This window comes from Colossoma macropomum, unplaced genomic scaffold (genome assembly GCF_904425465.1).
Source record: "Colossoma macropomum unplaced genomic scaffold, Colossoma_macropomum, whole genome shotgun sequence".
NCBI classification, from domain to species: domain Eukaryota; kingdom Metazoa; phylum Chordata; class Actinopteri; order Characiformes; family Serrasalmidae; genus Colossoma; species Colossoma macropomum.
This window is the reverse complement of record NW_023494789.1, coordinates 52,701,151-52,715,682: the sequence shown is the minus strand read 5'-3', so window position 1 is coordinate 52,715,682 and position 14,532 is coordinate 52,701,151.

Here is a 14,532-nt window from a genome sequence, read left to right as displayed (position 1 = left end):
TGAGACACTGTTTTATGATAGTTTTGTGATAAAGTTTAAAATGCTTGAAATGTATTCTAACCAATCTATTCATGGTGGAGGGATACATGCAGGGCGCTGTGAGGCAAAATAGTCCCCAAAGAAAACGTATTATTTCAGATGTTCCACTGTTTTCCATCATCAACATTCCATATAAACTCAGAAGACTCGTGTAGGTTCACTGGTGGTTCTGGATAGTAAATAAAATGTCTATATTTGTGTTGTAGTCATGGCGACCCCTGGTTCCTATCACCACCACTGTAAAGACATCTGAACCATTTCACACCAAACCGCTCTGAATCTCTCTGATTACATCTCACACACTGAATTATGGGGGAAATTTGAAAAATCAGTGGAATTTAGTTATGAAGATTCCAGATGATCAGTTTTACATTTTAAGTGTAACGTGTTTATCGCTGGTTTACAGTGTAGGTGAACGCAGAGACGCTTTACGGTGTAATTCGGTTTATTTAGGCGCACGGGCGAGACCTGGTACTGCTGATGGAGAAAAGGACGAGTCTGTAAATAGTCGGACATTCTTGGCCATTAAAAGGGCCAAAACAAATCCCCTGAGACACCTAAGGATGGAACTTAAGGCTCTTTCCTCTCTCTCACGGCACAATGGGAACCATCTGTGGCATCTGCAGCCTTAATCATGGTTTCCTGGGCACAGATTAAGACTAGTCCTAGGTAAATTATCCTGTCAGTGGTCATTCCTCATTCAGGTTCATTTTTACTGTAGGACTTTGTTTAATCTGGAGGTCACTGTGTGTATGAATTCCATCTGCTTGGTAGTCTGAATGTATATGAGGCTCATTATATTAACTACAGCAGTGGTGGCTCAAGCTTTGGGACCTTTTTTAAATAATTGATGGACGTCTGCAGGACACTGTACAGACACAGCACCGACTGCTATCGTCAGCGCTTTATCGGTCAGTTTCCTGTAAGACTTCCTTTTTCTTTTCTTTGCTTTTGCTGCAGTGCAGATCTGATGGGTTTTTGTTTCCTCCAAAAAGGTTTATTTCACAAATTTCTGCTGCGCTGTGCAGAGTCATCACAGCAACAGCCCATACTGGACTCAGCTGTGTATTGGGATTGCCCTGACCAGCCTTATTGGTCAAGATTGATGAGATTAACCCTCTGAGGTCGACGGTGTTGTATAAAACATTGAATGATGACATTTTTTGTTAAGTTGGGTTTTTAGGTTTCACTGAATAAAGGTAAATTAAGTTTAGAGTTGCCCAAGTCTGCGTTTACATTAATCTAACAAACATTTTAGTTATTCTAACGTTCAGTGTTCAGTGTCTTAAGTAAATTGAACTTGCTGGTTTGTTAAATCTTTTATGCTTCACTTTAATAATTTGAAGTTATGTGAGCTTATTTGGGTTTACAGCCTATGGTCACCCACTGCTGACACAACTTGTATAATCTCCATAGAAAGTACTGACTGATAGAATGGGACACTCTGGATCGGCTGGACATGATCCTAAGGTCTCCATGCCCAGTGCCAAGCGTGGGCTAGAGGGGTATAAAGCCCCCCAGCATTGGGCTGTGGAGCAGTGGAACTGTGTTCTCTGGAGAGATGGAGCTCCATCCAGTACCTTTGGGATGATTATTGATCCAGAACTGACCATCCAACATCAGTACCTGACCTCACTAATGCTCAATCAAATACTCACAGCAATGTTCCAACATCAGCACCTATACTGTGAAAAATGTTTCTTCAGTTAAACCTAAAAAAATGACTTAATGTAGTAACGAGTAAATTAACTAGTTTTATTCAACCTAAATAAATACTTTTGAACAATCTTCGTTCAAAACAATCATCTTTCAATCACAGTACTTTTTTGTGTTGTTCAGCTGCTGCCAGCGTTACTGGACAGTACAGCCTCCGCAGCACTGATGATATTAACCCTCTAAGGTCGACGGTGTCGTAGGAGACACTGAAGCACGTTGCATGTTAGAGACTTTCGCCCAGAATGGTAGTATTTATTATATTTACTCTTTCATGTGCGACATCCTTTAATGTCATATATGACGTCTAGCAGAGGGTTAAAGCTGCACTATGTAAGATTTGTGTGTTAAAACTGAAAGTAGTGTCGTTACTGAGTGAGAAGAATAAAATCAGGCTAAAATATGGTGAGTCTGCGCTGCTGAGAGTCGCCTGGAAAGCCTGGAATAATCATTTAAAACTTCGTAGAGTTTTTCACACCACGTCGACGTCCTTCACCAAGTTGTTGGTGAGGTTGTGTTTATGCAGGCCAGAGAGTTTGGGGCGGTGTGTGTTGGGGTGGAGGGGGAAGGTTGGGGGGGGGGTTGAGGAGGAGGAGGGGGGAGGTTGAGGGGGGAGGTGGGGGGGGTCAGGTTGGCTCACAGCTTTCACCATATTCAGGTTTTTATCAGCACCTCGCTGGTTCTGTGAGGATCAGACTGACAGAGATGAAGAAGTAGATCCATTTTTTAACTCTGCGTCCAAATCTGTCATCTGAAATAAGAAAGTGAACACAGATCACTGTTCAGGGCAGAGTAATCAATCACCGCCTCAGGATTCTTCTACGCTGTCTGAGTCCAGCTGTTTTAAGGTCACTCAGCTTGTAGAATCTCCATAGAAAAGCACTGACCAGTTGACTGCACATGCAGTATACATGACACTCTTAGCAAACAGGGTTCTGTATAGTACCAAAAAAAGGTTCTTTGGCTTGTAACAATAGTGGAACCTTTTTTAGTGTTATATAGAACCCTTTTCAACAAGGTGATATGTAGAACCATCTACAGCACATTCTCCATCAGTCTGAAGAACACACTGATCATGCACATGGTTCTATGGGTGTTAATGTTTCTATATAGAATCCTTTTCTTTTCTAAAGAACCCTTGAAGAACTGTCTTTTCTAAGAGTGTGTGATGCAGTTGGCTGACGTCTTTTGATCCGCGTCTCTCTCTGGTGGAGTAACAGCTCTAACTCAGGTGTCAGTTTGTTTTGTGCTGGGAAGGAAGAGCTCCATCATCATCATCGTCCCTCTGTGTTTGTGAGAGACCAACTCTGACCTAATATGATTATCATGATTATAACGGACTGTTCTGTTATTAGATGATGACAGAACCACATAAAGACAGACTGACATGAGCAACACTCTAATGATCTACACTCTGCAGAGGAGGACCTTCAGTGTGATTTCCGGGTGTTGAGAGGGAAACTCAAATAAGAGTGCAGCACAGAAACTCAAATACAACAGCAAGTGAGAGTTCAACTGTAGCAGCATCAAAAGTAAACAAACCACAGACGCCTCAGAAAACAGCTCGAGACTTCAGCTGAGAAGGGTGAGTTCCATCGCTACGCTGTCGTACCAGGCAGCTCGGTTCGATCTGCTCACTCACAGGAAAGAGGGATGAACGCTAAAGGAGAGCGCTGTACAGACTCAGCAGGACGCTGGTGTTAGTGTTACTCCAGTGGTGGAATAATTACTCAAAAATTAATCCAAAATAGTTTTATATAGTTATAAATAGTTAAGTAACAGTCGACAACTGAAAAGTGTAAAGGGGTAGCCTTACAAATACAGATATAGATACGTGCTGTACTGTAATACTGTAATCGTCCTCAGTACAGTGATTATAGCAGACTGAGAATACCTGTACAACATTTACGGCCACACAGGTCTCAATTCTGTCAAGAATCCAAAATCTCTGTACGTTAAAATTAATAGTGAACCAAAACTGAATAATCGACTTTTATCTGCAGTAAAAGCAGAGAACAGCACTCTGCTTTGATTTAGTCTAAAACTTTTTCCAACATTTAGTAAACAAACGGCCGGGTCTGGGATATAATTAAGATTCTTTTATTAAAAGACACTTTTAATAAAGTAGTTTAACAATTTTAAAAAGTCTGAAATAGGCTCAGATTTAGAAAGTGTCTGCTGTGTCCTGTAAGGTGTTTAATAACATCTGTGAATTATTTTCTATTAGATTACCTGATGATTTTATAAGTGAGAGTTAAGTTACGGCAGATATATTTGCCGACCATGAGGTTCAAGATCTCTGTCCCGAACATTCAGAGGTCTTTGGGGTGTGGACATTGTTTCATTATGAATTTTAGAGAGTAGAACTGTTCTTATTCACTGTCAGTGCACTGTGTACATTAAACACTGAGGAATGATGGAAAACGCCACTCTGCATGGACCTCTTAACATGTTATAAAATGTTTTAACAGGTTTCTGCCACAATAACAAAGACTCTCAACACGGGGACATGTTCCTCATCTCCTCGGACTAAAGTGTGAAACATCATAAAATTCTGATCTCTGACCATTTCCTCTCATGTTTAGCTGAACCAGGTGAGCAGCTGCCGTCTTTGCTCTCAGATTCAGGGTCATGCTGTGATCAGACTACACAATATTTCTGTCTTTCTCCATGTCAGATTAGGCATTAATAGTGCCATAAATCTGCGCCGTGTCTTTGTCAGGAGACTGGCAGCACGACAGTTTTGATGCTGACCAATCACAAGTTCATAGGTCATTAATAAACAGTCAATCATGGCTGCAGAGGCGCTGAGTGTGATGCTGGCAGTTTTGTGCTCTGAAAATAAGGAGAAAAGAAAGAAAGTGTGATGGTGAAGCCGTTCCTGGGTGTCAGAAGAGCAAAGTATGGGTTCCTTCAAAGAGAACCTGAGGTAATGAATGTGTTAACATGTCAAGAACATTATATAAATGTAGCTACTGGGTTCTCTGCATGTAAATCAACACTTTCTCGCCAACTTTTATCTTTTCAGTCTTCTCCCTCGAGGAAACGTCAGAAAGGCAGGGGTTCTGCTGCCACAGCTCAGAGAACCTTTCCTTTATTTCATTGTTCTGCAACAGCAGCATCGCTCGTCCTCTTCATGATGTGCAGCAGTTGTACGAGAAGTCAGACAAGGCAGGAAAATACAAAAATTCTGACATGCTAGACTTTTCATCGGGGTGTCGATAAAACAGCAAGACCTGTTCATCACTCCTGATGCTCAAGATGCAAAACACAGGGGGTTCTGGGGGTCTAGGACCTCCTAGTTAACCTCTTGGACCCACTTTGGAGTGAAGAGTGACTGTTCCTCATTTCTCACACTGAAGACAGAAGAGGAGACGAGGAAGATCTCAGTTACTGTGAGGAAGAGCGCAGAACCGCACTAGAACAGAGACTCTACAGAAGAGGAGACGAGGAAGATCTCAGTTACTGTGAGGAAGAGCGCAGAACCACACTAGAACAGAGACTCTACAGAAGAGGAGACGAGGAAGATCTCAGTTAATGTGAGGAAGAGCGCAGAACCGCACTAGAACAGAGACTCTACAGAAGAGGAGACGAGGAAGATCTCAGTTAATGTGAGGAAGAGCGCAGAACCGCACTAGAACAGAGGCTTTACAGGAGAACAGCTGATAAAACAAACTTATACTGACACTGAATCATCAGCGCCTCTATGGAGAGAGAGAGTTAGCAGACAGACAACATGGGACCCCCGAATACCAGGGGGGAGTAGGCTGCTCTCCAAGTAGCCCGTCAGTGGTCCTTGGTCAAATCCAGGGTCTAATAAAATTGAAGAGGCTAATCCAGAATTTCGTCAGTGTGAGGCATCGGACACGATCAAACACATCACTTCATAGTCGACCTCCTCCACATGCCGGGTGACCTCCAGGGTCTTTGTGAGTTAAAGAGCCATTTTAAGCTGGAGGTGAGGAGCAGAACAAGGACTTTATCTCACGGTGAAGACAGACTGCCAGGGTTTGGAGCTCCTACTGTACAGCCATCGCTTACAGATCATTGCTTTACACTTAAATTGTTTGACCAACTTGTAAAGCTTGTGAAGGAAATGTGACATGAAAATAGTGCTTTGGTCATTAAGATCATTTAACTTGAGACAAGCATGAGACAAAACAAAAACCCTGTGATGCTTTTTTGACACTGCCTGATACTGGTGGGTCCCTGTGCTGACCAGTCTACTGGCTTCATAAGATCCATGCCAATTCCTGCACATGGGACCTTGATGAGAAGATGAGGGTGAGATGGTTTGGCCAGTAGGTTTTTCCAGCTGATGTTCACGGCATGATGCACACCATCTGTGCACATCACCGCGAATGTCTGGCCAGTAGAAGCAGATCATTAGTCCCAGGTGACCCATCACAGGGTGGAAAAGCATTTCCCTGCAGCTTTATGGAGAGTTACTCTCTCCTGTTAGCTCTCTTTGCAAAGTTCACCTGTAAGGTTTGTCTTTAATAATGTGAAAATGCAGGAAGGTCAGCATGACTCCAGGTGATCACTAATGACCAGAACCTGATTGAACAGGTCTTCATTATGTGATTGTTGGAAATGGAGGTGAGTGGGGTAGGGGGTGGGGGATGGGGCTGTCCCCACCTCTCTGGATGAGTGACATGATGTACCTGAAAGTGCATCTCCTGCCAAAGTCACACAAATCACTTCAGCTTCTAAACTCCAGATGATCACGGCCTCAGATTACTGGGTGGGAAAAGTTCTGGGTATTTATGAATAGTTGTGATGAATTCCAGCCTTTTCAGAATCAGAATGAGAATCAAGCTTTATTGGCCAGGTTTGTTTACACATACAAGGAATTTGGTTTTGGTTACAGGAGCTCACAGAGCACAGTATCAGACAGACATTAACATGTAGTGAATAAAATAAAATGAAATGAATATAAAATAAAATAAAAAAACAAAACAAGTGCAGTTCAGAAGTTTGAATGTTGTTGTGTGTAATAGTTTATCTGTTTAAGAGAGTGATGGCTTGTGGGAAGAAGCTTCTCTGTAGCCTGGATGTCCTGATCCTCATTTGGCTAAAGCTGGCCTGAGGGAAGCAGCTGGAACAGGTGCTATCAGTGATTGTCATGTTTGTGTTGTGTCACATGATCAGACGGAGTCCGATTTGTACTCACAGAAAAGTGCAGGTCAAGTTATAAAAAGCACATTAACGACGTCTTTCAAGTCTGAAACTCACCGAAAAACACGGAAAAAATATAAACATGTATTTTTTATGTATTTGGAATACATTTCAAACACAGTCGATGCTGAAATACATACCAGCAAATATATTTCAGAATATGTTGCCATAATAACTAAATATATTTTACATTTATTTTCAAATGTTCGGGGAAATATTACACATAGAAATGTACCAAAAAACTGCATATCAATATCTACAACACTCACTTCTGTCATGTTAAAGGATCATTTGATCATATTTATTTTAAAAAGTATGGCGAAATAGTACACATAGAAATGTATCAAACTAAAATAAATATATTTGGTTAATATGGCGATATATTCTGAAATATATTTTAGTGTTTGGAATGTATTTCAGCATCGACTTCAGTGTTTCAAACACATTAAAATATGTGTCCATATATTTTTTCCATATGGAAGGCAGTTGTCCGGCAAATGTCCAGCAAAACACATCAAATTTGTTTACATCAATGACCATTGATGACATGTTGGGTTCTTGAAGGGTTCTCCCATTTTATAGGGAAGATTTCAACCATGACCCCTTTAGAACTGAGTTAAGGTGACACTCGTCACTGGTGTTCAAGTCAAAATTGAGTCACAAGTCTTTGTGAGTCGAGTCTCAAGTCATCAAATTTGTGACTCAAGTCTGATTCGAGTCAGAGTCATATGACTTGCGTCCATCACGGAGCAGTGACAGAGCACAGTGTTACTGACTTCCTATGATCCATATTCAGCCCTCCAACCACACAGGAAACCCTCTGAGCGAGTGTGGTGTCTCTCACCACACTCGCTCATTTCCTGTGAGAGACGAGTGAATCGTGCTCGTGGTGCATCAGCGCTGAGAGATGATCTATTGTGGAAAGATGGAATAAAGAAGACTGTCCGTATCGCAGAGAGAGGAATTCATCACCGAGCTGCTTTTTCTCCTGCGGCCGTCCTTACATCTCCATTTTTCCACATCTACTCGGGAGCAGGACGAGAACAACTCAGTGTTCTTTCCTGAAATGAGCCCTGCGGCCAAGAGCATTAATCAGAGTTCACAATAAGGAAAACACATGTGCACGTCAGTGTGACGGCTCACACACAGGCGAGGCCTGAGGAGCTCCGTCCACTGAGAGAGCGACGTAAACACAGAGAAAGAAGCTCACCAACCGCTTCAGATCACAATCAGAAACAGAGCACATAGTGGTGGTTGGATTCGGGAAGCTCCACATCTGGCATTTCTGCCCAGGCCAGAACGCAGAACCCACGGAAAGACAGAGTGGAGGAAAGAAACCACAGCAGAAAGCAGAGGAGGATGAAGATGTATCTGAAGGCCGGACATCTGCGCTGAGAGCCTGGAGTTCTCGCAGCTCATTCAGAGCGACTAGAATCTGCAGCACTGTTTTACATTTAGATCACAACAATACAGCGTGGAAAATAGACACTTAGAGAAACGAAAGCTGTCGTGATCTGATTGTTTTCCTGAAAGCTGTCGTGATCTGATTGTTTTCCTGAGATACAGTGCACCATCACAGTCACCAGACATACAGGAGGAGCACAGTCTGAAACGTAGTTTATATATCTAACATTTCTTACCTGAAACAGGCAGAATTGTCTGCTTCACTCTGAGGCCTGATTCACTCGTACTACCTCTGCGTATCAGGACTGATGCGCAACGGCTTAATTTCCATTTCGGCACTCATGTTAACTTTCACTCAGGCTGCGTTAGCAGAGCGGCAGAGCATCCCAGACGCTGCACTGAAACGGCGCTGTGCATTGTCCATTTGATCAGCTCCACTTACTATATAGGTGCACTTTGTAGTTCTACAGTTACAGACTGTAGTCCATCTGTTTCTCTGATACTTTGTTAGCCCCCTTTTACCCTGTTCTTCAGTGGTCAGGACCCCCATGGACCCTCACAGAGCAGGTACTATTTGGGTGGTGGATCATTCTCAGCACTGCAGTAACACTGACGTGGTGGTGGTGTGTTAGTGTGTGTTGTGCTGGTCTGAGTGGATCAGACACAGCAGTGCTGCTGGAGTTTTTAAACACCTCAGTGTCGCTGCTGGACTGAGAATAGTCCACCAACCAAAAATATCCAGCCAACAGCGTCCTGTGGGCAGCATCCTGTGACCACTGATGAAGGACTAGAGGATGACCAACACAAACTGTGCAAAAGCAGACGAGCTACAAGGTGGACTGACAAGGTAGGAGTGTCTAATAGAGTGGACAGTGAGTGGACACAGTGTTTAAAAACTAAAGGTGTTTTACAGGAAACTAGTGTGCTGGATTGGAAACTATTAAGCCAACTCCTCTTTGAAAGCGAAACCATTAGTTTCCTTTCAGCAGGGTTATGAATACCAGCAGGTAAACAGTATAAACAGATAGATTTTGATAGATTATCTCGATGTCCAGGAGCTAATGGGTAGGTTTCCTGGACAGGGATTAAGCCTAGTCCTGGACTACACAGCATTCAGAACGGAGATTCTCCTTTAAAGAAGATATGAAATGTCATATAAAAAATTAAAACCAGCCCTAATCCACCCTCACTCTGCAGAGGCCAGTGACTTGGTCGTGGAGAGCCTGTGGTTCACTCTGGTTAGCGCAGTTCAGTGTCATGATCAGCGTAAGTGCTGAATCCAGGTGCTGCAGTCAGGTAAGGTGGTCTGCACAGCTTGAATTGACATTTCTGTTGTTCTCCACTTTGTTCATGTTTTCAATTGGAGAGGGAATGTGTGGAATGCCTCGCTGAGCATTCCTGCCATCTCTCACTCTCCCTCCACACGCCTGACTCTCTCTCACAGGGCCGAGTGTCCACCGTCAGACTCATCCACTCATCACATACGTTAGAATCAACTGTTAAAAATCCATGTCCAGAGGTGGGATAATGATGTCATCTGCTGTCATCACAGCAGTAATGAAACTGACCTTCAGCACTCTGACCTCATTTACCGAGACCGTTAACGTCCTGCATGCTGAAATCATCACTGGTCTGCAGGTTCTAACTTCTCCTGTTATTGTTTTTCTTATTAATGTGATTTTCCAGTTTCCTGTGAGATTTTAAACATGACGTATGTGAAATAACTCAAGTTTTTACCACAGATTATCTCACAATGTCTTTGAAACACTTTATTATTTTTTTGAATTCCTAGAAGACTGAGAGTCAGAGACCACCTGAATCAGAAGAACCTGAACTGCTCAAGATTATTAGCAAAAGAAATGTAGCCTGGAGGAGCTACAGATTCTGACTAGCAGGCATTCATTTCTGCTGGGACACAGGGGACTCATGGGACATAGAGGAGGATATAGAGAACACAGGGGGCATGGTGGACACAGGGGACAAAAGTCAAAAGGATCATAGAGGATGCAGGAGACAAAGAGAACACAAGGAACATAGCAGACACAGGACATAGAGGACACAGGCAACACAGTGGACACAGGTGACATAGAAGGGGACATAGAAGATATGGAGGACACACAGGACATAAAGGACACAGAGGACAAAGGGGACATAGAGGATATGGAGGACACAGGGGACATGGTGCAGACAGAGGACATAGGGGACCTAGAAGTCACAGGGTACATAGAGGACACAGGAGACATAGTGGACATGTCCCTGCTTCTTATTAACAATGATGTGTGTAAAGTCTTTTATGGAATAACTCACTACAGAAACCTGATCAGCTCCTTCACATCACACTAGAAAAGTAAACACCAACACGCAGTAATGAAGCTCAGACGTCCTTCGTGGAACTGATCTGTAACAAATAAGAATCATTTTCATTGGACGATGGTATGAATGTAAATATAACAGTCAAAGTAACACAGATTTGGCTGTTTTTACTTTGACTCTGTGATGAAGAGCAACACGTTTCACTCTTCAACACAGCTCTGTCTGACCACTAGACCACCATCACACCCACACACCTAAAAACATGGTTCTTCATGGTTCTTTAATAAAGGCATAGTTCTTTAGAACAAGAAGTTCTGTATAGCATGAAATGGTTTGCCATACTGATGGAGAATAAGTTCAATCTGAAGAACCATATATGGTTCTTTATAGAACCTTTTTGAAAATGGTTCTATGTAGCACCAAAAAGGATTCTTTGACTGGTACCATTTTCCAAAAGGTTCTATTCAGAACCATATAAAACACATTCTCATCAGTCTGAAGATCCCTTTCATGGTGCAAAGAACCCTTTAATCATGCAAAGGGTTCTTTGAGTGTTCATGGTTCTATGTAGAACCATTTTCTTTTCTAAAGAACCCTTGAAGAACCATCATTGTTTAGGTGTGTATATAGCACCAAAAATGGTTCTTGTATTGTGACAAACTTGACACTGTAACAATGGAAGAACACTTTTTGATGCTAAATAGAACCATATACAACACATTCTCCATGAATCTGAAGAACCAAATACAGTTCTATACAGAAGCTTTTTGAAAAGGGTTCTTTACAGCACTGAAAATGGTTCTTTTATTTTTACAAGCTTGACATTGTAGCTAAATTAAAAAGGATGATTCTTCAAGGGTTCTTTAGTGAAGAAATCGTTCATTACAGAACCAGGAACACTCAAAGAACCCTTAGCTTGATTTGCATCATGAAATGGTTCTTCAGACTGTTGGGGAATGTGTTGTATATGGCTCTATATAGAACCTTTTTGAAAATAATTCCATATAGCACCAAAAAGGGTTCCTCTATTGTATACAAGCTTGACATCGTAACAGTAGCAGAACCCTTTTTGGTGCAATAACCATAAACAACATATCCATCAATTTGAAGAACGATTTCACAATGCAAAGAACCATTAAAGCATGAACTGGCTCTAAACAGAACCGTTGCCTTTGCTAAAGAACCCTTGAAGAACCATCTTTTCAAAGTTTGTACTGATATTGACTCCTCCCCCTGATCAATGGACAGGTGTAGATCAGTGGACAGGGCTGATTCACTGCACACTTCACTACACAGGAATTAAGAATATTAACAAATATCCGTTTGGGATTCAGCCACATTCCGTACAGGACACACAGGGAACCATTTGAGTGCACAAGCCAGGATTTCAGAGCTTACCTAGCGCACTATATAGGAAGGACAGGGCTGTTTGAGATTGAGCCTCTGTTTAGAACGGTTCTCTCCAACGAGAAGAGAGAAGAGAGATATTTGTGTTGAGCTTCGTGCTTAACTTTGTTTATTTACCTGATTTATGTTCTGTTTCAGTGTATTTAAGGGTGTTTTCACACTTTTCCTGAATACCTGAGTCACACCCAGGACTGATTCTGGGCTCGTTTGGGGGAGGAGCTCATCATCACTGGTTTGCTTTCACACACAAGAATCCCATCCGGTTCAATCCAGCGTGGATCGATTGTGCAGTTCCATACGTCACTTTTCTGTGTGCTGGTGAGCTGAAGGTTTGACACTAGTTTCATCTGTTTATGATTTTTCTTGGATATAAACACTCAAGCGGTGAAGAACAGCTCTTTTTGGACGCACGACATCTCACCATGCAGAACACAAACCCTCATAAAATCAGAGAGCCGGTTCTGCAGTATCAATCTTTATTTCTTCTGTGCGCAGTTTAACAAACATCACAGATCTGCACACTAAACTTCAGGCTGTCTCGTTTATATAGGCTGGTCTTATGTTAAGATTGGGCCCAGTCTATACGTGACAAGTGACAGGTGTGACAGCCGTGACCAGGGACAGACAAAAATAGGCTGAACGGAATGTTCTAGGTACAAACTCACACCACATGCATGGTACCACACACACAATACTGCATATAATAGCTCATTACACAGCAGTAGAAGCAGGTAAGCAGGGCTGGGCTGTAATGAAATACAAGTGTTAATCTCAGCGTTACTGAGCTCTGCTAAAGCCTGAGTAGACTGATAAATCAATGTGATCGGTTATTAATCTCAGTGTTACTGAGCTCTGCTAAAGCCAGAGTAGACTGATAAATCAATGTGATCGGTTATTAATCTCAGTGTTACTGAGCTCTGCTAAAGCCTGAGTAGACTGATAAATCAATGTGATCGGTTATTAATCTCAGTGTTACTGAGCTCTTTTAAGGGACGATCAAACTAATAATCTCCTCAGTAGTCGACGTTTTTGTGACTGATAAGTTTAGCATCAGACAAAGAAAAGAAAAAAGTTAAGAATTCCAGAACTTAATTTAAATAATAAACTAATTTTCCATGAAACATATTAACAGAACTGACAGTCAGTAACAGTGAGGATCAGTGTGAATTAAATAACAATTACAACAGATTTTTTCTCATTTCTTCAGATCAATATGTACTTTAAATATATATTTTTATATATTATAATGGAATACTTTACTGAAAACATCTTCACCTTCATTCCTCCTTAGAACGTACAGTAAAATATATATTCTCACAACCTTAAACAACCTTTTCCTTCAGCCGTCTCCTCTACTGTCCACAGCCGTCCACCATCACGGAACCTGAAAAAGGATGTGACTCGATAAGTTGATTCAGTCACTTTACAAAATGAGCCGAACACAGCCCCACGCGGCGCCGGGAGCGGAGAGCTTCCACACGCACAGTGGACCCACCAGAGTTCCCCAGAATCAGTGAGACTTAAGTCGTTCGCTCCAGTTTCTGAAATTTGTCTCCTGAGAAATAAAACTCAGATTTTCTCACTTTGATCAAAATCATACATGTGCATTAACTCTTTAGAGTCTGACTCGTCTCAGCCCAGTCTGAGCTGAGTAACATCTCCATAAGAACAGTGTGAGATCTCATCGTTCTCTTAAACAGCTCTGTTCTAGATCACAGAACCCTCTCAGCAGTCTGTCAGTGCAGAAGGAGAACTCACGCTTTTCTCCTTCATCACCAGAACGTCTCACAGTGAGACGCTGGTGTTAATCTCCTCTTTTCTCCTGAGGAGGTTCAGGAGGAACAGCTCAGAAATCAGTGATCCTTCATAATTATAATATTGAGATCTGCTTTATTTCTCTGAGGCAAACTTAAAGATTCTTCTCCTCTGGGCTCCTCCTGATCTCCCGTTGAGAAAGGTTCGTGCTCCTTATGAAACAACAGTCATGTGACGAGGCCGGTTCACATGCAGATGCTCACATCTTTTAATGATCACAGGGTCAAACAAGTTTACACTTTCATCTGACATGGAACTGCATGTTCTGACTTCAGAGTCAGATCTGCAGTCCTGATCAGACACACCTGAGACATCGTTAGCTAATTAGCACTCTCCTGAATCAGGTGCTGGAGCAGAGGAAGCTGTGCAGGGAAACCAGTTTGTATGGAATGTTGATGATGGAAAATAGTGGAAAATCTGAAATAATACGTTTTCTTTGGGGACTATTTTGCTTCACAGCGCCCTGCATGTATCCCTCCACCATGAATGGAGTTTAAGTTCTCTAAACCATCATAAAACAGTGTCTCAGTCATCAGGCAGTGAATTCATAACCATTTCATGTAGGAACTTTCTGTGAGGGAGCTTTTAGAGGGGGACGTCTGGTTCCTATCAGCACCACTGTGAACAGTTCTGACTCAGTAAGTTTATCTAGAGCAGAGCGTT